Raw genomic sequence first — 27852 nt, 5'->3', positions numbered from 1 at the left:
GGAAATACCGAAATGCTGTGAGAGATCATTCCAAAATGTATCTGAGATTTTTAAGGATTCTAAACTCTTTTTGCTTTTTATACATTAGGTTTTGCAAACATTTTAAACTAAGTGTGGACTTCCAAACCATAAGTCATTTCTAACAAAAATTATAGATGTTACACATCCTTAATCAATCAAAACATTTTTGATGACTTATGATTCTTAGGTCCGCTTTTTGTAAATATGCAAAAAGTGGGTTGTTTGGCTCAGGTAAATAACCCACCGCATGTTAACTTGAGAATTTAATTTTTTCTAGTCCTAGAAATTTTTGGATCATTAGGTAATTTGCATCTCAATATGTTTCAGGCATACATATCCACATTTAAAACATGTTAGGGTCAATTAGAAATCTCTTTCTTATAAAATTACACCAAGCTATTAGGGGTTGTACTAGTCGAATTTCCCAAACATGGACAGCAAAACTTTAGTGTTCATTTTTAGTGCATGAAATTATTTTACATTTATTATAGTTTGCAATTTTTTGCATAATTTTTGTTGTGATCTATTAGCCTTCTCTTTTGTTTACATGAAAAATGGGAGAGTGAAAACTCAAGTATGGATTTAAAAAAAAATTAACATCCAAAATAAAAATGCACAAATGCTAAGAGAGATAATTATAAAAAGTATCTATGATTTTTAAGGATTTTTAACTCTTTTAGTTTTTTATATATTAGGTTTTTCAATCATCAGAAAAGGGGAGGCAAGGCATTTTTAACTGAGTGTTGACTCCCAAACCATAAGTAATTTCTAGATAAAAATTATACCCGTTACACATCATTAATGGATCAAAACATTTACGATGGTCAATGATTTTTAGGTCCGCTTTTTTTAAAAAGGCAAAAAGCGGGTTGTTTGGCTCAGGTAAATATCCCACCGCACGTTAAGTTGAGAATTTAATTTTTCCTACTCAAAATTTTTGGATCATTAGGTCATTTGCATCTTCAACATGTTTCAGGCATGCATATCCATATTTAAAACTTGTTAGGATCAATTAGAAATCTCTTTTTTATAAAATTCCACGAAGCTATTGGGGGTTGTACTAGTGGAATTTCCCAAACATGGATAACAATACTTTGGTGTTCGTTTTTAGTGTGTGAAATAATTTTCTTCACTTAAATTTATTATTGTTTTCAATTGTTTGCATAGATAAGCTCTAAAATTTTGATTTTGTTGTGATTTATTTGCCTTATCTTTTTGTTTAAGAGAAAAATGGGAGAGTGAAAACTGAAGTTTGGATTTGAAAAAAAATTGAACATCCAAAAGGGAAATGCCCAAATGCTAAGAGAGATAATTCCCAAAAGTATCTATGATTTTTTAGGATTTTTAATTCTTTTAGTTTTTTTTATATTAGGTTTTGCAATCAACGGAAAAGGGGGCGCGGCACATTTTTAACTGAGTGTAGACTCCCAAACCATACGTCATTTCTAACAAAAATTATAGCTGTTACACTTCATTAATTGATCAAAAAATTTATGATGATCTATGATTGTTAGGTCCGCTTTTTGTAAATAGACAAAACGTGGGTTGTCTGGCTCAAGTAATATCCCACCGCACGTTAACTTGGTAATTTAATTTTTTTTACTCGAAATTTTTTGATCATTAAGTCATTTGCATCTTCAACATGTTTCTGGCATGCATATCCACATTTAAAACTTGTTAGGATCAATTAGAAATGCTTGTTAGGATCAATTAAAAATCTCTTTCTTATAAATTTCCACAAAACTATTAGGGGTTGAACGATTGGAATTTCCTAAACATGGATAAAAAAAACTTTGGTGTTCATTTTTAGTGCGTCAAATAATTTTCTTCACTTATGTTTATTATAGTTTTCAATTTTTTGCATACATAAACTCTAAAATTTTCATTTTGTTCGGATCTATTTGCCTTAAGTTTTTGTTTACGAGAAAAATGGGAGAGTGAAAACTAAAGTTTGGATTTGAAAAAAAATGGAACATCCAAAATGGAAATGAGCAAATTGTGAGAGAGATAATTCAAAAAAGTATCTGAGATTTTTAAGGATTGTAAATAGTTTTAGTTTTTTATATATTAGGTTTTGCAGTCATCGGAAAAGGGGGGCCGAGACATTTTTAACTAAGTGTTGACTCCCAAACCATAAGTCAATTCTAACAAAAATTATAGTCATTAGACATCACTAATAGATCAAAACATTTACGATGATCTCTGATTGTTAGGTCCGATTTTTGGTAAAAGACAAAAAGTGGTTTGTTTGGCTCCGGTAAAAATCCCATCGCTCGTTAACTTGAGAATTTTATTTTTCCTACTCCTTTAAATTTATGGATCATTAGGTCATTTGCATCTTTTACATGTTCCAAGCATGCATGTCCATATTTAAAACATGTTAGGATCAATTAGAAATCTCTTTCTTACAAAATTCCACCAAGCTATTAGGGGTTGTCCTAGTGGAATTTTCAAACATGTATCACAAAACTTTGGTGTTTATTTTTAGTGCGTGAAATAATTTTCTTCACTTACATTTATTATAGTTTGCCATTTTTTTTCTTACATATACTCTAAAAATTTTATTTCGTTGTGATCTATTTGCCTTATCTTTTTGTTTACGAGAAAATGGCAAAGTGAAAACTCATATTTGGATTTGAAAAAAAATTGAACAAACAAAATGGAAATGCACAAATGCTCAGAGAGATAATTCCAAAAAGTATATGTGATTTTTAAGGTTAGTAATTTTTTTTAGTTTTTTATATATTTAGTTTTGTAGTCATTTGAAAAGGGGGGGCGAGGCTTTTTTAACAGTGTGTTGACTCCCACAAAATAAGTCATTTCTAACAAAAATTATAGACTTTACACATCACTAATCAATCAAAACATTTACTATGATCTATGCTTCTTTGGTCCACTTTTTGTAAATAGGCAAAATGTGGGGGTTTTGGTTCTGGTAAATATCTCAACGTACATTAACTTGAGAATTTCATTTTTCCTACTCCTTGAAATTTTTTGATCATTAGGTTATTTGCATCTTCAACATATTTCAGGCATGCATCTTCATATTTAAAACATGTTAGGATCAATTAGAAATCTCTTTCTTATAAAACTCCACCAAGCAATTAGGGGTTATACCTCAGGAATTTCCCAAACAAGGATATCAAATGTTTGGTGTTCATTTTTAGTACATGAAATAATTTTCTTCACTTACATTTATTATAGTTTTCAATTTTTTGCACACATAAAATCTAAATTTTCATTTTGTTGTGATCTCTTTGACTTATCTATTTTTTTATGAGAAAAATGGGAGAGAGAAAACTAAAGTTGGATTTGAAAAAAAATTGAACATCCAAAATGGAAATGCTGAAAGAAATAATTCCAAAATGTATTTGTGATTTTTAAGGATTCTTAACTCTTATTTTGTTTTATATATTAGGTTTTGCAATCATCAAAAAAGTTGGGCGATGCATTTTTAACTGAGTGTAGACTCCCTAACCTTAAGTCATTTCTAACAAAACTTATAGCCGTTATACATAATTAATCGATGAAAACATTTACGATGATGTTTGATTGTTAGGTCTGCTTCTTGTAAATAGACAAAAAGTGGGTCGTTGGGCTCTGGTAAATATCCTACTCTACGGTAACTTGATAATTTAATTTTTTCTACTCCTTGAAATTTTTGGAATATTAGGTCATTTGCATCTTCAACATGTTCCAGGCATGCATATCCATAGTTAAAACATGTTAGGATCAATTAGAAATCTCTTTCTTCTAAAATTCCACCATGGTAGTAGGGGTTGTACTAGTGGAATTTCCAAAACACGGATAACAAAACTTTGGTGTTCATTTTTAGTTCATGAAATAATTTTCTGCACTTACATTTATTATAGTTTTAAATTTTTTGCATGCATATTCACTTTTTTGTGATCTATTCGCCTTAACTTTTTGTTTACGAGAAAAATGGGAGAGTGAAAACTCAAGTTTGGATTCAAAAAATAATTGAACATCCAGAATGGAAATGCACAAATGCTAAGAGAGATAATTCCAAAATGTATCTGCGATTTTTAACGATTATTAACTCTTTTAATTTTTTATATGTTAGGTTTTGCAATCATCGTAAAAGGGGGGCGAGGCATTTTTAACTATGTGTTGACTCCCATATTTCATTTCTAAAAAAAAGTATTGCCATTACACATCATTAATCGATGAAAACATTTACCATAATCTAAGATTATTAGGTCCGCTTTTTGTAAATACAAAAAAAGTTGGTTGGTTCTCTCTGATAAATATCGCATCCCATGTTAACTTGTGAATTTAATTTTTCTTACTCCTTGAAAATTTTGGATCATTTGGTCATTTGCATCTTCAACATGTTTCAAGCATGCATATCCATATTTAAAACATGTTAGGATCAATTAGAAATCTTTTTCTTATAAAATTCCACCAAGCTATTAGGGGTTGTACTAGTGGAATTTCCCAAACAAGGATAACAAAACTTTGGTGTTCATTTTTTGTGCGTGAAATAATTTTCTTCACTTATATTTATTATAGTTTTCAATTTTTTGTGTACATAAACTCTAAAATTTTCATTTTGTTATGATCTACCTACCTTATCTTTTTATTTACGAGAAAAATGGGAGAGAAAAAACTCATGTTTGGGTTTTAAAAATAATTGAAAATCCAAAATGGAAATGCACAAATGCTGTGAGAGATCATTCCAAAATGTATCTATGATTTTTAAGGATTGTAAACTCTTTTAGTGTTATATATATTAGGTTTTGAAATCATCGAAAAAGTGGGGGCGAGGCATTTTTAACTGAGTGTAGACTCCCAAACCTTAAGTCATTTCTAACAAAAATTATAGTCGTTACACATCATTAATCGATGAAAGCATTTACGATGATGTTTGATTGTTAGGTTTGCTTCCTGTAAATAGACAAAAAGTGGGTCATTGGGCTCTTGTAATAATCCTACCATACGTTAACTTGGTAATTTAATTTTTTCTACTCCTTGAAATTTTTGGATCATTAGGTCATTTGCATCTTCAACATGTTCCAGTCATGCTTATCCATACTTAAAACATGTTAGGATCAATTAGAAATCTCTTTCTTCTAAAATTCCACCATGGTAGTAGGGGTTGTACTAGTGGAATTTCCAAAACACGGATAACAAAACTTTGGTGTTCATTTTTAGTTCATGAAATAATTTTCTGCACTTATATTTATTATAATTTTAAATTTTTTGTATACATAAAATCTAAAATTTTCACTTTGTTGTGATCTATTTGCCTTAACTTTTTGTTTACGAGAAAAATGGGAGAGAGAAAACTCAAGTTTGGATTTAAAAAATAATTGAACATCCAGAATGGAAATGCACAAATACAGAGAGAGATAATTCCAAAACTATATGTGATTTTTAAGGATTGTTAACTCTTTTAATTTTTTATATATTAGGTTCTGCAACCATCGTAAAAGGGGGGCTAGGCATTTTTAACTGTGTGTTGACTCCCAAACTATATGTCATTTCTAACAAAAAGAATTGCCAATAAACATCAATAATCGATGAAAACATTTATGATAATCTAGGATTGTAAGGTCTGCTTTTTGTAAATATGAAAAAAGTGGGTTGGTTCGCTCTGATAAATATCCCACCACACGTTAACTTGAGAATTTAATTTTTCTTACTCCTTGAAATTTTTGGATCATTTGGTCATTTGCATCTTCGACATGTTTCAGGCATGCATATCCATATTTAAAACATGTTAGGATCCATTAGAAATCTCATACTTATAAAATTCCACCAAGCTATTAGGGGTTGTACTAGTGGAATTTTCCAAACATGGATAACAAAACTTTGGTGTTCATTTTCTGTACGTGAAATAATTTTCTTCACTTATATTTATTATAGTTTTCAATTTTTTGTGTACATAAACTCTAAAATTTTCATTTTGTTGTGATCTACTTACCTTATCTTTTTATTTACGAGAAAAATGGGAGAGAGAAAACTCATGTTTGGATTTTAAAAATAATTCAACATCCAAAATGGAAATGCAAAAATGTTGTGAAAGATCATTCCAAAATGTATCTATGATTTTTAAGGATTGTAAACTCTTTTAGTTTTATATATATTAGGTTTTGCAATCATAAAAAAAGGGGGGGTGAGGCATTTTTAACTGAGTGTAGACTCCCAAACCATATGTCATTTCTAACAAAAATTATGGCCATTACACATCATTAATCGATCAAAATATTTTTGATGATCTATGATTGTTCAGTCCGCTTTTTGTATATAGGCAAAAAGTGGGTTGTTTGGTTCACGTAAATATCCCACCGCACGTTAACTTGAGAATTTAATTTTTTCTACTCCTTGAAATTTTGGGATCATTAGGTCATTTGCATCTTCAACATGTTTCAGGCATGCATATCCACATTTAAAACATGTATGGGTCAATTATAAATCTCTTTCTTATAAAATTACACCAAAGTATTAGGGGTTGCACTAGTGGAATTTCCCAAACATGGAAAACAAAACTTTGGTGTTCTTTTTTAGTACGTGACATGATTTTACATTTATTATAGTTTTCAATTTTTTTCATACATAAACTCTAAAATTTTCATTTTGTTGTGCTATTTGCCTTCTCTTTTTGTTTACGAGAAAAATTGGAGAGTGAAAACTCATGTTTGGATTTGAAAAAAAAATTGATCATCATAAAAAAAAATGCACAAATGTGAGAGAGACAATTCCAAAAAGTATTTGTGATTTTTAAGGATAGTAAAATATTTTAGTTTTTTATATATTAGGTTTTGCAATCATCAGAGAAGGGGGGGCGAGGAATTTTTAACTGAGTGTTGACTCCCAATCCATAAGTAATTTCTAACAAAAATTATAGCCGTTACACATAATTAAAAGATCAAAACATTTACAATGATCTATGAATGTTGGGTCCACTTTTTGTAAATAGGCAAAAAGCGGGTTTGGCTCAGGAAAATATCCCACCGCACGTTAACATTAAAATTTAATTTTTCCTTCTCCTTGAAATTTTTGGATCATTAGGTCATTTGCATCTTCAACATGTTCCAGGCATGCATATATATATATATATATATATATATATGTTTAAAACATGTTAGGATCAATTAGAAATCTCTTTCTTATAAAATTCAACACAGCTAATAGGGGTTATACTAGTGGAATTTCCCAAACATGGATAACAATACTTTGGTGTTCATTTTTAGTGCGTGAAATAATTTTCTGCCCATACATTTATTATAGTTTTCGATTGTTTGCATAAATAAGCTCTAAATTTTTCATTTTGTTGTGATCTATTTGCCTTTTCTTTTTGTTTATAAGAAAAATGGGAGAGTGAAAACTCATGTTTGGATTTGAAAAAAAATTGAACATCCAAAATGGAAATGCGCAAATGCTGAGAGAGATAATTACAAAAAGTATCTATGATTTTAAGGATTTTTAACTCTTTTAGTTTTTTATATATTAGGTTTTGCAATCAACGGAAAAGGGGGGGGGGGGGGGGGGGGGGGGGGGGGGGGGGGGGGGGACACATTTTTAAATGAGTGTAGACTCCCAAACCATATGTCATTTCTAACAAAAATTATAGCCGTTACACATCATTAATCGATCAAAACATTAACGATGATCTATGATTGTTAGGTCCGCTTTCTGTAAATTGGCAAAAAGTGGGTTATTTTACTATGGTAAATATTCCACCGCACGTTAACTTGAGAATTTATTTTTTCTCACTCAAAATTTTTGGATCATTAGGTCATTTGCATCTTCAACATGTTTCAAGCGTGCATATCCATATTTAAAACATGTTATGATTAATTAGAAATCTCTTTCTTATAAAATTCCACCAAGCTATTAGGGGTTGTACAAGTGGAATTTCCCAAACATGGATAACAAAACTTTTCTGTTCATTTTTAGTACGAGAATGAATTTTCTTCACTTACATTTGTTATAGTCTTCAATTTTTTGCATAATTAAACTCTAAATTTTTTATTTTGATGTGATCTATTTGCCGTATCTTTTTATTTTCGAGAAAAAAGAGAGAGTGAAAACTCAAGTTTGGATTTGAAATATAATTGAACATCCAAAATGGACATGCACAAATGTTTAAGAGATCATTCCAAAATGTATATGTGATTTTTAAGGATTGTCAACTATTTTAGTTTTTTATATATTAGGTTTTGCAATCATTGGAAAAAGGGGGGGAGGCATTTTTAACCGAGAGTAGACTTCCAAACCTTAAGGTATTTCTGACAAAAATTATAGCCAATACACATCATAAATCATTCAAAACATTAACGATGATCTATGATTGTTAGGTCCAGTTTTTGTAAATAGGAAAAAAGCGTGTTGTTTGGCTCTAGTTTGGGAAAACCCACTAGTCCTACTCGAAATTTTAGGATCATTAGGTCATTTGCATCTTCAACATGTTTTAGACATGCATATCCACTTTTAAAACATGTTAGGGTCAATTAGAAATCACTTTCTTATAAAATTACACAGAGCTATTAGGGGTTGTTCTAGTGGAATTTCCCAAACATTGATAACAAAACTTTGGTGTTCATTTTTAGTGCTTGAAATAATTTTACATTTATTATAGTTTTCAATGTTTTGCATATATAAACTTTAAAATTTTCATTTTGTTGTGATCTATTTGTCTTCTCATTTCGTTTACGAGAAAAATGGAAGAGTGAAAACTCAAGTTTGGATTTGAAAAACAATTGAACATCCAAAATAAAAATGCCCAAATACTGAGAGAAATACTTCCAAAAAGTATCTGTGATTTTAAGGGATTTTTAAACTCTTTTAGTTTTTTATATATTAGGTTTTGCAATCATCGGAAAAGGGCGAGGGATTTTTAACTGAGTGTTGACTCCCAAACCATAAGTAATTTCTAACAAAAATTATAGATGTTTCACATCATTATTCGATCAAAACATTTACGATGATCTACGATAGTTATGTCCGCTTTTTGTAAATAGGAAAAAAGTGGGTTGTTTGGCTAAGGTAAATATCCCACCGTACATTAACTTGAGAAATTAATTTTTTCTACACGAAATTTTGGGATCATTAGGTCATTTGCATCTTCAACATGTTTCAGGCATGCATATCCACATTTAGTACATGTATGGGTCAATTTTAAATCTATTTCTTATAAAATTACACCAAGCTATTAGGGGTTGTACTAGTGGAATTTTCTTAACATGGAAAACAAAACTATGATGTTGATTTTTAGTACGTGACATAATTTTACATTTATTATAGTTTTCAAGTTTTTGCATACATAAACTCTAAAATTTTCATTTTGTTGTGATATTTGCCTTCTTTTTTTTTTTTACGAAAAAATTTGGAGAGTGAAAACTCATGTTTGGATTTGAAAAAAAATTGATCATCCAAAATAAAAATGCACAAATGCTGAGAGAGATAATTCCAAAAAGTATCTGTGATTTTTAAGGATTGTAAACTATTTTAATTTTTAACTGAGTGTTGACTCCCAAACCATAAGTAATTTCTAACAAAAATTATAGCCGTTACACATAATTAATAGATCAAAACATTTACAATTATCTATGATTTTTGGGTCCACTTTTTGTAAATAGGCAAAAAGCGGGTTGTTTGGCTCAGGTAAATATTCCACCGCACGTTAACTGTAGAATTTAATTTTTCCTACTCAAAAATTTTGGATTATTAGGTCTTTTGCATCTTCAACATATTCCAGGCATGCATATATATGTTTTTAAAACATGTTAGGATCAATTAGAAATCTCTTTCTTATAAAATTCCACCAAGCTAATAGGGGTTATACTAGTGGAATTACCCAAACATAGATAACAATACTTTGGTGTTCATTTTTAGTGCGTGAAATAATTTTATGCACATATATTTATTATAGTTTTCAATTGTTGCATACATAAGCTCTAAATTTTTCATTTTGCTATGATCTATTTGCCTTATCTTTTTGTTTACAAGAAAAATGGGAGAGTGAAAACTTAAGTTTGGATTTGAAAAAAATTGAACATAAAAAATGGAAATGCGCAAATGCTGAGAGAAATAATTACAAAAAGTATCTATGATTTTTAAGGTTTTTAACTCTTTTAGTTTCCATATATTAGGTTTTGCAATCAACGAAAAAGGGGAGGGGGGCGACGCGTTTTTATATGAGTGTAGACTCCCAAACCATATGTCATTTCTAACAAAAATTATAGCCGTTATACATCATTAATCGATAAAAACATTTACAATGACCTATGATTGTTAGGTCCGCTTTCCGTAAAAAGGCAAAAAGATTGTTGTTTCGCTGTGGTAAATATCCCACCGCACATTAAGTTGAGAATTTATTTATTCTCACTCAAAATTTTTGGATCATTAGGTCATTTGCTTCTTCAACATGTTTTAGGCGTGCATATCCATATTTAAAACATGTTATGATCAATTAGAAATCTTTTTCTTATAAAATTCCACCAAACTATTAGGGGTTGTACAAGTGGAATTTCCCAAACGTGGATGACAAAACTTTTGTGTTCATTTTTAGTACGAGAAATAATTTTCTTCACTTACATTTATTATATTTTTCAATTTTTTGCATAATTAAACTCTAAATTTTTGTTTTGATGTTATCTATTTGCCGTATCTTTTTATTTTTGAGAAAAATGGGAGAGTGAAAACTCAAGTTTGGATTTGAAATATAATTGAACATCCAAAATGGAAATGCATAAATGTTTAAGAGATCATTCCAAAATGTATCTGTGATTTTTAAGGATTGTAAACTATTTTAGTTTTTTTATATATTATGTTTTTCAATTATTGGAAAAAGAGGGGGGGGGGGCATTTTTAACTGAGTGTGGACTCCCAAACCATAAGGCATTTCTAAAAAATTATAGCCATTACACATCATAAATCGTTCAAAACATTAACGATGATCAATGATTGTTAGGTCCGTTTTTTGTAATTAGGCAAAAAGCTTGTTGTTTAGCTCTGGTTTGGGAAATCCCACTAGTCCTACTCCTAGAAATTTTGGGATCATTAGGTCATTTGCATCTTCAACATGTTTCAGGCATGCATATCTACATTTAAAACATGATACGGTCAATTAGAAATCACTTTCTTATAGAATTACACTAAGCTATTAGGGGTTGTACTAGTGGAATTTCCCAAACATTGATAACAAAACTTTGGTGTTCATTTTTAGTGCTTGAAATAATTTTACATTTATTATAGTTTTCAATGTTTTGCATACATAAACTCTAAAATTTTCATTTTGTTGTGATCTATTTGTCTTCTCTTTTCGTTTACGAGAAAAATGGGAGAGTGAAAACTCAAGTTTGGATTTGAAAAAAAATTGAACATCCAAAATAAAAATGCACAAATGCTGAGAGAAATAATTCCAAAATGTATTTGTGATTTTTAAGGATTGTAAAATCTTTTAGTTTTTTATATATTAGGTTTTGCAATCATCGGAAAAGGGGTGGCAAGACATTTTTAACTGAGTGTTGACTCCCAAACCATAATTAATTTCTAAAAAAAATTATAGATGTTTCACATCATTATTCGATCAAAACATTTACGATGATCTATGGCTGTAAATAGGAAACAAGTGGGCTGTTTGGCACAAGTAAATATCCTACCGCTCGTTAACTTGAGAATTTAATTTTTCCTACACCTTGAAATTTTTTTATCATTAGGTCATTTGCATCTTCAACACGTTTCAGGCATGCATATCCATATTTAAAACATATTAGGATCAATTATAAATCTCTTTCTTATAAAATTCCACCAAGCTATTAAGGGTTGTACTAGTGGAATTTCCCAAGCATGGATAACAATACTTTGCTATTCATTTTTAATGTGTGAAATACTTTTCTTCACTTACATTTATAACAGTTTTCAATTGTTTGCATACATAAGTTCTAAAATTTTCATTTTGTTGTGATCTATTTGCCTTATCTTTTTTTTTACGAGAAAAATGGGAGAGTGAAAATTGAAGTTTAGATTTGAAAAAAAATTGATCATCCAAAATGGAAATGCACAAATGCTGAGAGAGATAATTCCATAAAGGATCTGTTATTTTTAAGGATTTTTTACTCTTTTGGTTTTTTATATATTAGGTTTTGCTGTCATTGGAAAAGGGGGCCGAGGCATTTTTAACTTAATGTAGACTCCCAAAGCATAAGTCATTTTGTAACAAATATTTGAGCCATTACACATCATTAATCGATCAAAACATTTACGATGTTCGATGATTCTTTGGTCCGCTTTTTATAAATAGGCAAAAAGTGGGTTGTTTGGCTCTGGTAAATATCCTACCGCACGTTAACTTGAAAATTTAATTTTTCCTACTCCTAGAAATTTTTGAATCATTTGGTTATTTGCATCTTCAACATGTTTCTGGCATGTATATCCATATTTAAAACTTGTTAGGATCAATTAGAAATCTCTTTCTTATAAAACTTCACCAAATTATTAGGGGTTGTACTAGTGGAATTTCCCAAGCGTGGACCACAAAACTTTGGTGTTCATTTTTAGTGTGTGAAATAATTTTCTTCACTTACATTTATTATAGTTTTCAATTTTTTTCTTACACAAACTCCAAATTTTTTTTTTTTTTGTGATCTATTAGCCATATCTTTTTATTTACAAGAAAAATGGGAGAGTGAAAACTCAAGTTTGGATTTGAAAAATAATTGAACATCCAAAATGGGAATGCCCAAATACTTTTAGAGGTGATTAAAAAATGTATCTGTAATTTTTAAGGATTGTAAACTCTTTTAGTTTTTTATATATTAAGTTTTGCAATCATCAGAAAAGGGGGTGCGAGGCATTTTTAACTGAGCGTAAACTCCCAAACCATAAGTCATTTCTAACAAAAATTATAGCCGTTACTCATCATTAATTGATCAAAACTTTTATGATGAACTATGATTGTTAGGGCCGCTTTTTGTGTATAGGAAAAAAGTGGGTTGTTTGGCTCTGGTAAATATTCTACCGCACGTTATCTTGAGAATTTCATTTTTCTTACTCCTTGAAATATTTGGATCATTAGGTCAGTTGAATCTTCAACATGTTTCAGGCATGCATATCCATATTTAAAACATGTTAGGATCAATTAGAAATCTCTTTCTTATAAAATTCCACCAAGCTATTAGAGGTTGTATTAGTGGAATTTCCCAAACATGGATAACAAAACTTTGGAGTTCATTTTTAGTGCGTGAAATAATTTTCTTCACTTAAATTAATTATAGTTTTCTATTTTTTGCAAACATAAACTCTAAAATTTTCATTTTTTTGTGATCTTTTTACCTTATCTTTTTATTTACAAGAAAAATGAAAGAGTGAAAACTCAAGTTTGGATTTGAAAAATAACTGAACATCCAATATTGAAATGCAAAAATGCTATGAGATATCATTCCAAAATGTATCTGTGATTTGTAAGGATTGTAAACTCTTTTAGTTTTTTATATATTAGGTTTTGCAATCATTGGAAAAGGGGGGGCGAAGCATTTTGAACTAAGTGTAGACTCCCAAACCATAAGTCATATCTAACAAAAATTATAGCCGTTACTCATCATTAATCGATCAAAACATTTACTATGATCTATGATTGTTAGGGCTGCTTTTTTTACATAGGCAAAAAACTGAGTTGTTTGGCTCTGGTAAATATTCCACCGCACGTTATTTTGAGAATTTCATTTCTCTTACTCCTTGAAATTTTTGGATCATTAGGTTATTTGCATCTTCAACATGTTTCAGGCATGCATATCCATATTTAAAAAATGTTAGAATCAATTAGAAATCTCTTTCTTATAAAATTCCACCAAGCTATTAGAGGTTGTACTAGTGGAACAAAACTTTGGAGTTCATTTTTAGTGCGTGAAATAATTTTCTTCACTTAAATATATTATAGTTTTCAATTTTTTGCATACATAAACTCTAAAATTTTCTTTTTTTTTGTGATCTATTTGCCTTATCTTTTTATTTACAAGAAAAATGAAAGAGTGAAAACTCAAGTTTGGATTTGAAAAATAACTGAATGTCCACAATTGAAATGCACCAATGCTATGAGATATCATTCCAAAATGTATTTGTGAATTGTAAGTATTGTAAACTCTTTTAGTTTTTTATATATTAGGTTTTGCAATCAATGGAAAAGAGGGGGCGTGGCATTTTTAACAGAGTGTAGACTCCCAAACCATAAGTCATTTCTAAGAAAAATTATAGTAGTTACACATCATTAACCGATCAAAAAATTTTATGTTGATCTATGATTGTTAGGTCCGCTTTTTGTAAATAGGCAAAAAGTGGGTTGTTTGGCTCATGTAAATATCCCACCGCACGTTAACTAGAGAATTTAATTTTTTCTTCTCCTTGAAATTTCTGGATCATTCGGTCATTTGCATCTTCAACATGTTTCAGCCATGCAATCCATATTTAAAACATGTTTGGGTCAATTAGGAATCTCTTTCTTATAAAATTACACCAAGCGATTAGGAGTTGTACTAGCGAAATTTGCCAAACATGGATAACAAAAATTTGGTGTTCATTTTTAGTGTGTGAAATAATTTTACCTTTATTATAGTTTTCAATTTTTTGCATACATAAACTTTAAAATTTTCATTTTGTTGTGATCTATTTGCCTTATCTTTTTGCTTACGAGAAAAATGGGAGAGTGAAAACACACTTTTGGATTTGAAAAATAATTGAACATCCAAAATGGAAATGTACAAATGCTGAGAGAGATAATTCCAAAAATTATCTGTGATTTTTAAGGATTTTAAAATCTTTTAATTTTTTATATATTTGGTTTTGCAATCATCGGAAAAGAGGGGGCAAGGCATTTTTAACTGAGTGTTGACTCCCAAACCAAAATTCATTTCTAACAAAAATTATAGCCATTACACAGCATTAATTGATAAAAATATTTATGATGATCCATGATTGTGAGGTCCGCTTTTTGTAAACAGGCAAAAATTTGGTTGTTTGGCTCATGTAAATAACCCAATGCACGTTTACTTGAGAATTTAATTTTTCCTAGTCCATGAAATTTTTGGATCATTATCTCATTTGCATCTTCATCATGTTTCAGGCATGCATATCCATATTTAAAACATGTTAGGATCAATTGGAAATCTCTTTCTTATAAATTCCACCAAGCAAGTAGGGGTAGTACTAGTGGAATTTCCAAAACATGGATAACAAAAGTTTGGTGTTCATTTTTAGTGCGAGAAATAATTTTCTTCACTTACATTTATTTTAGTTTTCACTTTTTTGCATACATAAAATCTGATTTTTTTTTGTTGTGATCTATTTGCCTGTTTTTTTTTTGTTTACGAGAAAAAAGGGAGAGTGAAAAAACAAGTTTGGATTTGAAAAAAAATTAAATATCAAAAAAGGAATTGCACAAATGCTGAGAGAGATAATTCAAAAATGTATCTTTGATTTTTAAGGATTGTAAACTCTTTTTTGTATTTTATATATTAGGTTTTGTAATCTTCGAAAAAGGGGGGGCTAGGCATTTTTAACTGAGTGTAGACTCCTAAACTATAAGTCATTTCTAACAAAAAAATATAGCCGTTACACATCATTAATCGATCAAAACAATTACGATGATCTATGATTGTTAGGTCCACTTTTTATAAATAGACAAAAAGTGGGTTGTTTGGCTCTAGAAAATATCTTACCGCACGTTAACTTGAGAATTTAATTTTTCCTACTCCTTGAAAATTTTGGATCATTAGGTCATTTGCATCTTCAACATGTTCCAGGCATGCATATCCATAGCTAAAACATGTTTGGATCAATTATAAATCTCTTTCTTATAAAATTCCACCAAGCTATTACGGGTTGTACTAGTGGAATTTCCCATATGTGGATAACAAAACATTGGTGTTCATTTTTGGTGCGTGAAATAATTTTTTTTATTTACATTTATTATAATTTTTAATTTTTTGCATACATAAAATCTGAAATTTTCTTTTTGTTGTGATCTATTTGATTATCTTTTTGTTTACGAGAAAAATGGGAGAGTGAAAACGCAAGTTTGCATTTAAAAAATAATTGAACATCCAAAATGGAAATGCACAATTGCTAAGAGAGATAATTCCAAAATGTATCTACGATTTTTAAGGATTGTAAACTCTTTTAGTTTTTTATATATTAGGTTTTGCAATCATCGGAAAAGGGGGGGCGAGGTATTTTTAAATGAGTGTGGACTCCCAAACCATAAGTCATTTCTAACAAAAATTACAGGCATTACACATCATTACTCGATCAAAACATTTATGATGATCTATGATTGGTAGGTTTGCATTTTATAAATAGAAAAAATGTGGGTAGATTGGCTCTGGTGTATTTCCCACCGCACGTTAACTTGAGAATTTAATTTTTCCTACTCTTTGAAAATTTTGGATCATTAGGTCATTTGCATCTTCAACATGTTCCAGGCATGCATATCCATATTTAAAACATGTTAGGATCAATTAGAAATCTCTTTCATACAAAATTCCACATAGCTATTAGGGGTTGTACTAGAGGAATTTCCCAAATGTGGATAACCACACTTTGGTGTTCATTTTTAGTGCGAGAAATAATTTTCTTCACATACATTTATTATAGTTTTCACTTTTTTGCATACATAAAATCTGATATTTTTTTGTTGTGATCTATTTGCCTATTCTTTTTGTTTATGACAAAAAGGGGAGAGTGAAAACACAAATTTGGATTTGAAAAAAATTTGAATATCCAAAAAGGAAATGCACAAATGCTGAGAGAGATAATTCAAAAATGTATCTTTGATTTTTATGGATTTTAAACTCTTTTTGTATTTTATATATTAGGTTTTGCAATCATCGGAAAAGGGGGGGCTAGGCATTTTTAACTGAGTGTAGACTCCCAAACTATAAGTCATTTCTTACAAAAAAATATAGTCGTTACACATCATTAATTGATCAAAACATTTACGATGATCTATGATTGTTAGGTCCACGTTTTAGAAATAGACAAAAAGTGGGTTGTTTGGCTCTAGAAAATATCCTACCGCATATTAACTTGAGAATTTAATTTTTCCTACTCCTCGAAAATTTGGGATCATTAGGTCATTTGCATCTTCAACATGTTCCAGGCATGCATATCCATATTTAAAACATGTTTGGATCAATTAGAAATATCTTTCATATAAAATTCCACTAAGCTATTAGGGGTAGTACTAGTGGAATTTCCCAAACATGGATAACAAAACTTTGGTGTTCATTTTTAGTGTGTGAAATAATTTTCTGCACTTATATTTATTATTGTTTTCAATTTTTTGCGTACTTAAGTTCTAAAATTTTCATTTTGTTTTGATCTATTTGCCTTATCTTTTTATTTACGAGAAAAATGAGAGAGTAAAAACTCAAGTTTGGATTTGAAAAATAATTGAACATCCAAATGAAAATGCACAATTGCTGTAAGAGATCATTCCAAAATGTATATGTGATTTTTTAGGATAGTAAACTCTTCTAGTTTTTTATATGTTAGGTTTTGCAATCATTGGAAAATGGAGGGTGAGGCTTTTTTAACTGAGTGTAGACACCCAAATCATAAGTCATTTCTAACAAAAATTATAGCCATTACACATCATTAATCGATCAAAGCATTTACGATGATCTATGATTGTTAGGTCCACTTTTTTTAAATAGGCAAAAAACTGGTTGTTTGGCTCTGGTTAATATCCCACTGCACATTAACTTGAGAATTTAATTTTTCCTACTCCTTGAAATTTTGGGATCATTAGGTCATTTTCATCTTCAACATGTTCCAGGCATGCATATCCATATTTAAAACTTATTAGGATCAAATAGAAATCTCTTTCTTTGAAAATTTCACCAAGCTATTAGAGGTTGGGCAAGTGGAATTTCCCAAACATGGATAACAAAACATTGGTGTTTATTTTTAGTGCCTTAAATAATTTTCTTCACTTACAATTATTATAGTTTTTAATTTTTAGCATACATAAACTCTAAAGTGTTCATTTTGTTGTGATATATTTGCCTTATCTTTTTCTTTGCGAGAAAAATGGGAGATTGAAAACTAAAGTTTGGAATTGAAAAAAAATTGAACATCCAAAATGGAAATGCACAAATGCTGAGAGAGATAATTCAAAAAAGTATCTGTGATTTTTAACGATTGTAAACTCCTTTAGTTTTTTATAAAGACGGCTTTGCAATCATTGGAAGAGGGGGGCGAGGCATTTTTAACTGAGTGTTGACTCCCTCACCAAAATTCATTTCTAACAAAAATTATAGCCGTTACACATCATTATTCGATAAAAATATTTATGATGATCCATGATTGTGAGGTCCGCTTTTTGTAAACAAGCAAAAAGGTTGTTGTTTGGCTCTGGTAAATAACCCAGTGCATGTTAACTTGAGAATTTAATTTTTCCAAGTCCACAATTTTTTTGGATCATTAGCTCATTTGCATCTTCATCATGTTTCTGGCATGCATATCCATATTTAAACATGTTAGTATCAGTTGGAAATCTCTTTCTTATAAATTCCACCAAGCTATTATGGGTAGTACTAGTGGAATTTCCCAAACATGGATAACAAAACTTTGGTAAACATTTTTAGAGCGTGAAATAATTGTCTTCACTTACATTTATTATAGTTTTCAATTTTTAGCATACATAAAATCTGAAAAAAAAATTGTTGTAATTTATTTGCCTTTTCTTTTTGTTTACGAGAAAAATGGGAGAGTGAAAACTCAAGTTTGCATTTGAAAAAAAAATGAATATCCAAAAAGGAAATGCACAAATGCTGAGAGAGATAATTCCAAAAGGTATATGTGATTTTTAAGGATTTTGAACTCTTTTAGTTTTTTATATATTAGGTTTTACAATCATTGGAAAAGGGGGGGCGAGGCATTTTTAACTGAGTGTTGAGCCCCAAACTAGAAGTCATTTCTTACAAAAATTATAGCCGTTACACATCATTAGTCGATCAAAACATTTATGATGATCTATGATTGTTAGGTCCACTTTTTATAAATAGACAAAAAGTGGGTTGTTTGGCTCTAGAAAATATCCTACCGCACGTTTACTTGAGAATTTAATTTTTCCATCTCCTTGAAAATTTTGGATCATTAGGTCATTTGCATATTCAACATGTTCCACACTTGAATATCCATATTTAAAACATATTAGGATCAATAAGAAATATCTTTCTTATAAAATTCCACCAAGCTATTAGGGGTTGTACTAGTGGAATTTCCCAAACGTGGATAACAAAACATTGGTGTTCATTTTTAGTGCATAAAATAATTTTCTTCACATACATTTATTATAATTTTCAATTTTTTGCATACATAAAATCTGAAATTATCCTTTTTTTGTGATCTATTTGCTTATCTTTTTGTTTATGAGAAATATGGGAGAGCGAAAACTCAAGTTTGGATTTGAAAAATAATTGAACATCCAAAATGGAAATGCACAAATGCTAAGAGAGATAATTCCAAAATGTATTGATGATTTTTAAGGATTATAAACTCTTTTAGTTTTTTATATATTAGGTTTTGCAATCATCAGAAAAGGGGTGGCGAGGCATTTTTAACTAAGTGTAGACTCCCAAACCATAAGTCATTTAAAAAAAAACAATTTAGCCGTTACACATCATTAATTGATCAAAAAATTTATGAAGATCTATGATTGTTGGGTCTGCTTTTTGTAAATAGGCAAAAAGTGGGTTGTTTGGCTTTGGTAAAAATCCCACCGCATGTTAACTTTAGAATTTAATTTTTCTTACTTCTTGAAAATTTTTGATCATTAGGTCATTTGCATCTTCAACATGTTTCAGGCATGCATATCCATGTTTAAAACATGTTAGGATCAATTAGAAATCTCTTTCTCATAAAATTCCACCAAGCTATTAGTGGTTGTACAAGTTCATTTTCCCAAACATGGTTAACCAATCTTTGGTGTTCATTTTTAGTGTGTGAAATAATTTTCTTCACTTGCATTTATTGTAGTTTTCAATTTTTTGCATACATAAACTCAAAAATTTTCATTTTGTTGTGATCTTTTTGCCTTATCTTTTTGTGTACGAGAAAAATGGGAGAGTGAAAACACAAGTTTGGATTTGAAAAAAAATTGAACATCCACATGGAAATGCACAAATGCCGAGTGAGATAATTCCAAAAAGTATCTATGATTTTTAAGGATTGTAAACTCTTTTTGGCTTTTATATATTAGATTTTGTAATCATCGGAAAAGGGGGGCGAGGTATTTTTAACTGAGTGTTGACTCCCACGCCATAAGCCATTTCTAACAAAAATTACAGCCGTTACACATCATTAATCGATCAAAACATTTACAATGATCAGTGATTGTTAGGTCCGCTTTTGTAAATAGGGAAAAGGTGGGTTTTTTTGGCTCTGGTAAATATCCCACCGCGCGTTAACTTGAGAATTTAATTTTTCCTACTCCTTGAAATTTTTGGATTATTAGGTCATTTGCATCTTCAACATGTTTCACGCATGCATATCCATATTTCAAACATGTTTGGATCAATTAGAAATCTCTTTCTTATAAAATTCCACCAAGCTATTAGGGGTTGTACTAGTGGAATTTCCCAAACATGGATAAAAAAACTTTGGTGTTCATTTCTAGTGTGTGAAATAATTTTCTTCACTTACATTTAGTATAGTTTTCAATTTTTTGCATTCAGAAAGTCTAAAATTTTTATTTTTTTGTGCTCTATTTGCTTTATCTTTTTGTTACGATAAAAAAGGGAGAGTGAAAATTCAAGTTTGGATTTGAAAAAAAATTGAACATCCAAAATGGAAATGCACAAATGATGATTGAAATAATTCCAAAAAGTATCTGTGATTTTTAGGGATTGTAAACTCTTTTAGGTTTTTATATATTAGGTTTTACTATCATCAAAAAAGGGGGGGCGAGGCATTTTTAACTGAGTTTTGGCTCTAGAATTAAAGTCGTTTCGAAAAAAAACTTATAGCCATTGCAGATCATTAATCGATCATAACATTTACGGTGATCTCTGATTGTTAGGTCCGCTTTTTGTAAATAGGCAAAAAGTGGGTTGTTTGGGTCTGGTAAATTTCCCACCCCACGTAAACTTGAGAATTTAATTTTTCCTACTCCTAGAAATTTTTGGAACATTAATTCATTTGCATCTTCAACATGTTTCAGTCATGCATATCCATATTTAAAACATGTTAGGATCAATTAGAAATCTTTTTTTTATAAAATTCCACCAAGCTATTAAGAGTTTTACTAATGGAATTTCCCAAACTTGGATAACAAAACTTTGGTTTTATTTTTAGTGCGTGAAATAATTTTCTTCACTTAAATTTATTATTTTTTTAATTTTTTGCATATATAAACTCTAAAATTTTCATTTTGTTGTGATCTATTTGCCTTATCTTTTTTTTTTTTACGAGATAAATGGGAGAGTGAAAACTCCAGTTAGGATATGAAAAAATATTGAACATCCAAAATGGAAATGCACAAATGTTGAGAGAGATAATTCCAAAAAGTATCTGTGATTTTTACGGATAGTAAATGTTGAATTTATGGAAAAGTAAAATAATTCATTGGCATCAATAACTTGTTGTAATCAGAGTACATGAAGCTCTATTTATAATAGAGTATGGTAGTTGAGTCAAATTACAATAAAACTACCCTTGTCCCAATTACACCCAAACTCTAACACTTAAGGTAAGTCCTAACATAATTAGGTAACTCAATATTGATAAAAGACAAATATAACTTAAACTAAAACTCTTCTTGGTCGTGACCCTAAGATAAAGATACTTTTGTGAGTCTTTCTCTATCTTCTAACTGATGTAATAAAGATGTCAGCTCTTAGTAATCATTGTGGGTCCTACTTCCTATGGGCTTGGGCCTATCTTGTGGGCCTTCCTTCGTCTTGTGGCCCATCTTATAATAATCCTACGAGAAGAACGGAGAGTGAAAACTCAAGTTTGGATTTGAAAAAAAAATTGAACATCCCAAATGCAAATGCACAAATGCTGAGAGCGATAAATCCAAAAAGTATCTGTGATTTTTAAGGATTGTAAACTCTATGAGTTTTTTTATATATTAGGTTTTGCAGTCATATGAAAATGGGGGAGGGGGGGGGGGGGGGGGGGGGGGGGGTGGGGGAGCTTTTTTAACTGATTGTTGACTCCCCAACCATCAGTCATTTCTAAAAATAATTATAGCTGACATCATTAATCGATCAAAACATTTACAATGATATATGATTCTTAGGTCCGCTTTTGTAAATAGGAAAAAAGTGGGTTGTTTGGCTCTGGAAAAGATCCCACCGCATGTTAATTTGAGAAATTAATTTTTCCTACTCCTTGAAAATTTAGGATCATTAGGTCATTTGCATCTTCAACATGTTTCAGGCATGCATATCCATATTTAAATCATGTTAGGATCAATTAGAAATCACTTTCTTTTAAAATTACGCCAAACTATTAGGGGTTCTACATGTGGAATTTCCCAAACGTGAATAATAAAACTTTGGTGTTCATTTTTAATGCGTGAAATAATTTTCTTCACTTACATTTATTATAGTTTTCAATTTTTTGGATACATAAACTCTCAAATTTTCATTTTGATGTGATCTATTTCCCTTATCTTTCTGTTTACGAGAAAAATGGAAGAGTGAAAACTCAAGTTTGGATTTGAAAAAAAATTGAACATCCAAAATGGAAATGCACAGATGCTGAGAGTGATAATTCCAAAAAGTATCTATGATTTTTAAGGATTGTAAAATCTTTTAGTTTTTTATTTATTTGGTTTTGCATTCATCGGAAAAGGGGGGTGGGGGGGGGGGGGGGGGGGGGGGGGGGGGGGTGGGGCGAGGCATTTTTAACGGAGTGTTGACTCTAAACCATAAGTCATTTCAACAAAAAATTATAGTCATTACACATCATTAATCGATCAAAACATTTACGATGATCTGTTATTGTTAGGTCCGCTTTTTGTAAATTGGCAAAAAGTGTGTTGTTTGGCTATGGTCAATATCCTACCGTACGTTAACTTGAGAATTTAATTTTCTTCAACATGTTTGAGGCATGCATATCCATATTTAAAACATGTTAGAATTAGAAATATTTTTTTTATAAAATTCTACCAAGCTATTAGGGGTTGAACTAGTGCAATTTCCCAAACATGGATAACAAAACTTTGGTGTTCATTTTTACTGCATGAAATAATTTTCTTCACTTACATATGTTATAGTTTTCAATTTTTTGCATACATAAACTCTAAACTTTTCATTTTGTTGTCATCTATTTGCCTGAACTTTTAGTTACGAGAAAAATGGGAGAGTGAAAACTCAAGTTTGGATTTGAAAAAAAATTGAACATCCAAAATGGAAATGCACAAATGCTGAGAGAAATAATTCCAAAAGCTATATGTAATTTTTAAGGATTATAAACTCTTTTAGTTTTTTAAATATTAGGTTTTTCAATCATCAGAAAAGAGGGGGCGAGGCATTTTTAAATGAGTGTTGGTTCCCAAACCATAAGTATTTCTAACAAAAATTAAAGCCATTACACATCGTTAATCAATCAAAATATTTATGATGATCTCTTATTGTTAGGTGTTCTTTTTGTAAATAGGCAAAAATTGGGTTGTTTGGCTCTGGTAAATATCCCACCGCATGTTAACTAGAGAATTTAATTTTTCCTACTCCTTGAAATTTTTTTATCATTAGGTCATTTGCATCTGCAACATGTTTCAGGCATGCATATCCATATTTAAAACATGTTAGTATCAATTAGAAATCTCTTTCTTATAAAATTCCTCCAAGCTATTAACAGGGTTACAAGTGGAATTTCACAAATTTCGGTAACAAAAGTTTGGTGTTCATTTTTAGTGCATACATAAACTCTAAAATTTTCTCTTTTTTGTGATCCATTTGCCTTGTCTTTTTGTTTTTGAGAAAAATGGGGATTTGAAAAAACATTGAACATCCAAAATGGAAATGCACAAATGCAAAGAGAGATAATTCCAAAAAGTATCTGTGATTTTTAAGGATTGTAAACATTTTTAGTTTTTTATATATTAGGTTTTGCAATCATCGGAAAAGGGGGGCCAAGCATTTTTAACTAAGGGTTGACTCCCACACCATAAGTTATTTCTAACAAGAATTATTGCCGTTACACATCCTTAATCGATGAAAACTTGACGATGATCTATGATTGTTCGGTCCGCTTTTTGTAAACAAGCAAAAAGTGGGTTGTTTGGCTCTGGTAAATATCCAACCGCAGGTTAACTTTTGAATTTAATTTTTCCTACTCCTTGAAATTTTTGTATCATTAGGTCATTTGCATCTTCAACATGTTTCAGGCATGCAGATCTATATTTAAAACATGTTAGGATCAATTAGAAATCTGTTTCTTATAAAATTCCACCAAGTTATTAGTGGTTGTACTAGTGGAATTTCTCAAACATGGATAACAAAACTTTGGTGTTCATTTTTAGTGTGTAAAATAAATTTCTTCACTTACTTTTATTATAGTTTTCAGTTTTTGGCATATATAAACTCAAAAATTTTCATTTTGTTGTGATCTCTTTGGTTTATCTTTTTGTTTACGAGAAAAATGGGAGAGGGAAAACTCATGTTTGGATTTGAAAAAAAATTGAACATCCAAAATGGAAATGCACAAATGTGGAGAGAGATAATTCCAAAAATTATCTGTGATTTTTAAGGATTGTAAAGTCTTTTTGTTTTTTATATATTAGGTTTTGCAATCATCGAAAAAGGGGGTACGAGGCTTTTTTAACTGAGTGTTGACTCCCAACCCATAAGTCATCTCTAACAAAAATTATAGCCATTACAAATCATTATTAGATCAAAACATTTACGATGTTCTATTATTATTAAGTCAGCTTTTTGTAAATAGGCCAAAGGTGGGTTGTTTGGCACTGATAAATATCCCCCCACACATTAACTTGAGAATTAAATTTTTCTACTCCTTGAAATTTTATGATCATTAGGTCATTTGCATCTTCAGCATATTTCAGGCATGCATATCCATATTTAAAACAATGTAGGATCAATTAGAAATCTCTTTCTTATAAAATTCCACCAAGCTATTAGGGGTTGTACTAGTGGAATTTCCAAACATTGATAACAAAACTTTGATGTTCATTTTTAGTGCGTGAAATAAGTTTCTTCACTTACATTTATTATCATTTTAAATATTTTGCTTACATAAACTATAAAATTTTCATTTAGTTGTTATCTATTTACCTTATCTTTTTGTTTACGAGAAAAATGGGAGAGTGAAAACTCAAGTTTGGATTTGAAAAAAAATTGGACATCCAAAATGGAAATGCACACATGCTGGCAGAGATAATTCCAAAAAGTATATGTGATTTTTAAGGATTGTAAACTCTTTTAATTTTTTATATATTAGGTTTTGCAATCATTAGAAAAGGGGGGGCGAGGCATTTTAACTGAGTGTTGGTTCCCAAACCATAAGTCTTTTCTAACAATAATTATAACCATTACACATCGTTAATCGATCAAAAAATTTATGATGATCTATAATTGTTAGGTCCGCTTTTTGTAAATAGGCAAAAAGTGGGTTGTTTGGCTATGGTAAATATCCCACCGCTCGTTAACTTGAGAATTTATGTTTTCCTTCTCCCTGAAAATTTTGGTTCATTAGGTCATTTGTATCTTCAACATTTTTTAGGCATGCTTATCCATATTTAAAACAAGTTAGGATCAATTAAAAATCTCTTTCTTATAAAACTCCACCGTGCTATTTGGGGTTATACAAGTGGAATTTCCCAAACATGGACAACAAAACTTTGGTATTCATTTTTAATGCGTGAAATAAATTTCTGCACTTACATTTATTATAGTTTTCAATTTTTTGGACACATAAACTCTCAAATTTTCATTTTGATGTGATATATTTCCCTTATCTTTTTGTTTACGAGAGAAATGGAAGAGTGAAAACTCAAGTTTGGATTTGAAAAAAAATTGAACATCCAAAATGTAAAAGCACAAATGCTGAGTGAGATAATTCAAAAAATTATCTGTGATTTTTAAGGATTGTAAACTCTTTTAGTTTTTTTATATATTAGGTTTTTCAATCTTCGGAAAAGAGGGAGGGGGGGGGGTAGCATTTTTAAATGAGTGTTGGTTCCCAAACCATAAGTCATTTATAAAAAATTATAGCTGTTACACATCGTTAATCGATCAAAATATTTACGATGATCTATGATTATTAGGTTTCACTTGTTTTAAGTTTTCAAAAATTGGGTTGTTTGGCTCAGGTAAATATACCATAAGCACGTTACCTTGAGAATTTAATTTAACCTACTTCTTGAAATTTTATGATTATTAGGTCATTTGCATCTTCAACATGTTTAAGGCATGCACATCCATATATAAGACATGTTAGGATCAGTTAGAAATTTTTTTCTTCTAAAATTCCTCAAAGCTTTTAAGGGTTGTACTAGTGGAATTTACGAAACATGGATAACAAAACTTTGGTGTTAATTTTTAGTGCTTGACATAATTTTCTTCATTTACATTTATTGTAGTTTTCAATTTTTTGCATACTTAAACTCTAAAATTTTCATTTTGTTGTGATTTATTTGTCTTATCTTTTTGTTTACGAGAAAAAATGGGAGAGTGAAAACTCAATTTTGGATTTGAAAAACAATTGAACATCCAAAAAGGGAAATGCACAAATGCTGAGAGAGATAATTAAAAATAGTATCTGTGATTTTTAAGGATTGTAAACTCTTTTAGTTTTTTATATATTAGGTTTTGCTATCATCGGAAAAGGGGGGGCGAGGCATTTTTAAATGAGTGTTGGTTCCCAAACCATAAGTTATTTCTAACAAAAGTTATAGGCGTTACACATCATTAATCAATCAAAACATATACAATGATCTATGATTGTTAGGTCCACTTTTTTTAAATAGGAAAAAAGTGGGTTGTTTGGCTCTGATTAAGTATCCCACCGCATGTTAACTTGAGAACTTATTTTTTCCTACTCCTTGAAAATTTTGGATCATTAGGTCACTTTTTTGCATACATAAAATCGCAATGTTTTTTTGTTGTGATCTATTTGCCTTTTATTTTTGTTTACAAGAAAAAAGGGAAGTGAAAACTGAAGTTTGGATTTGAAAAAAAGTTGAATATCCAAAAAATAAATGCACAAATTTTGAGAGAGATAATTCAAAAAGGTATCTTTGATTTTTAAGGATTGTAAACTCTTTTAGTTTTTTATATATTAGGTTTTACAATAATCGGAAAAGGGGGGGCGAGGCATTTTTAACTGAGTGCAGACTCCCAAATTATAAGTCATTTCTTACAAAAATTATAGCCGTTACACATCATTAATCGATCAAAAAATTTACGATGATCTATGATTGTTAGGTCTACTTTTTATAAATAGACAAAAAGTGGGCTGTTTGGCTCTAGAAAATATCCTACCGCACGTTAACTTGGGAATTTAATTTTTCCTACTCCTTGAAAAATTTGGATCATTAGGTCATTTGCATCTTCAACATGTTCCAGGCATGCATATCCATATTTAAAACATATTAGGATCAATTAGAAATCTCTTTCTTATAAAATTCCACCAAACTATTAGGAGTTGTACTTGTTGAATTTGCCAAACATGGATAAGAAAACTTTGGTGTTCATTTTTAGTGCGTGAAATAATTTTCTTCACTTAAATTTATTATAGTTTTCAATTTTTTGCATACATAAACTCTAAAATATTCATTTTGTTGTGATCTCTTTGCCTTATCTTTTTGCTTACGGGAAAAATGGGAGAGTGAAAACT

The sequence above is a fragment of the Aristolochia californica genome, unplaced genomic scaffold, assembly GCF_029961685.1.
Source record: "Aristolochia californica isolate CCGP_79_NKW_82.1479 unplaced genomic scaffold, dmAriCali1.0.hap1 SCAF_15, whole genome shotgun sequence".
NCBI classification, from domain to species: Eukaryota; Viridiplantae; Streptophyta; class Magnoliopsida; order Piperales; family Aristolochiaceae; genus Aristolochia; species Aristolochia californica.
The sequence above is the reverse complement of the archived record's forward strand: the minus strand, read 5'-3'. Positions refer to the sequence as shown.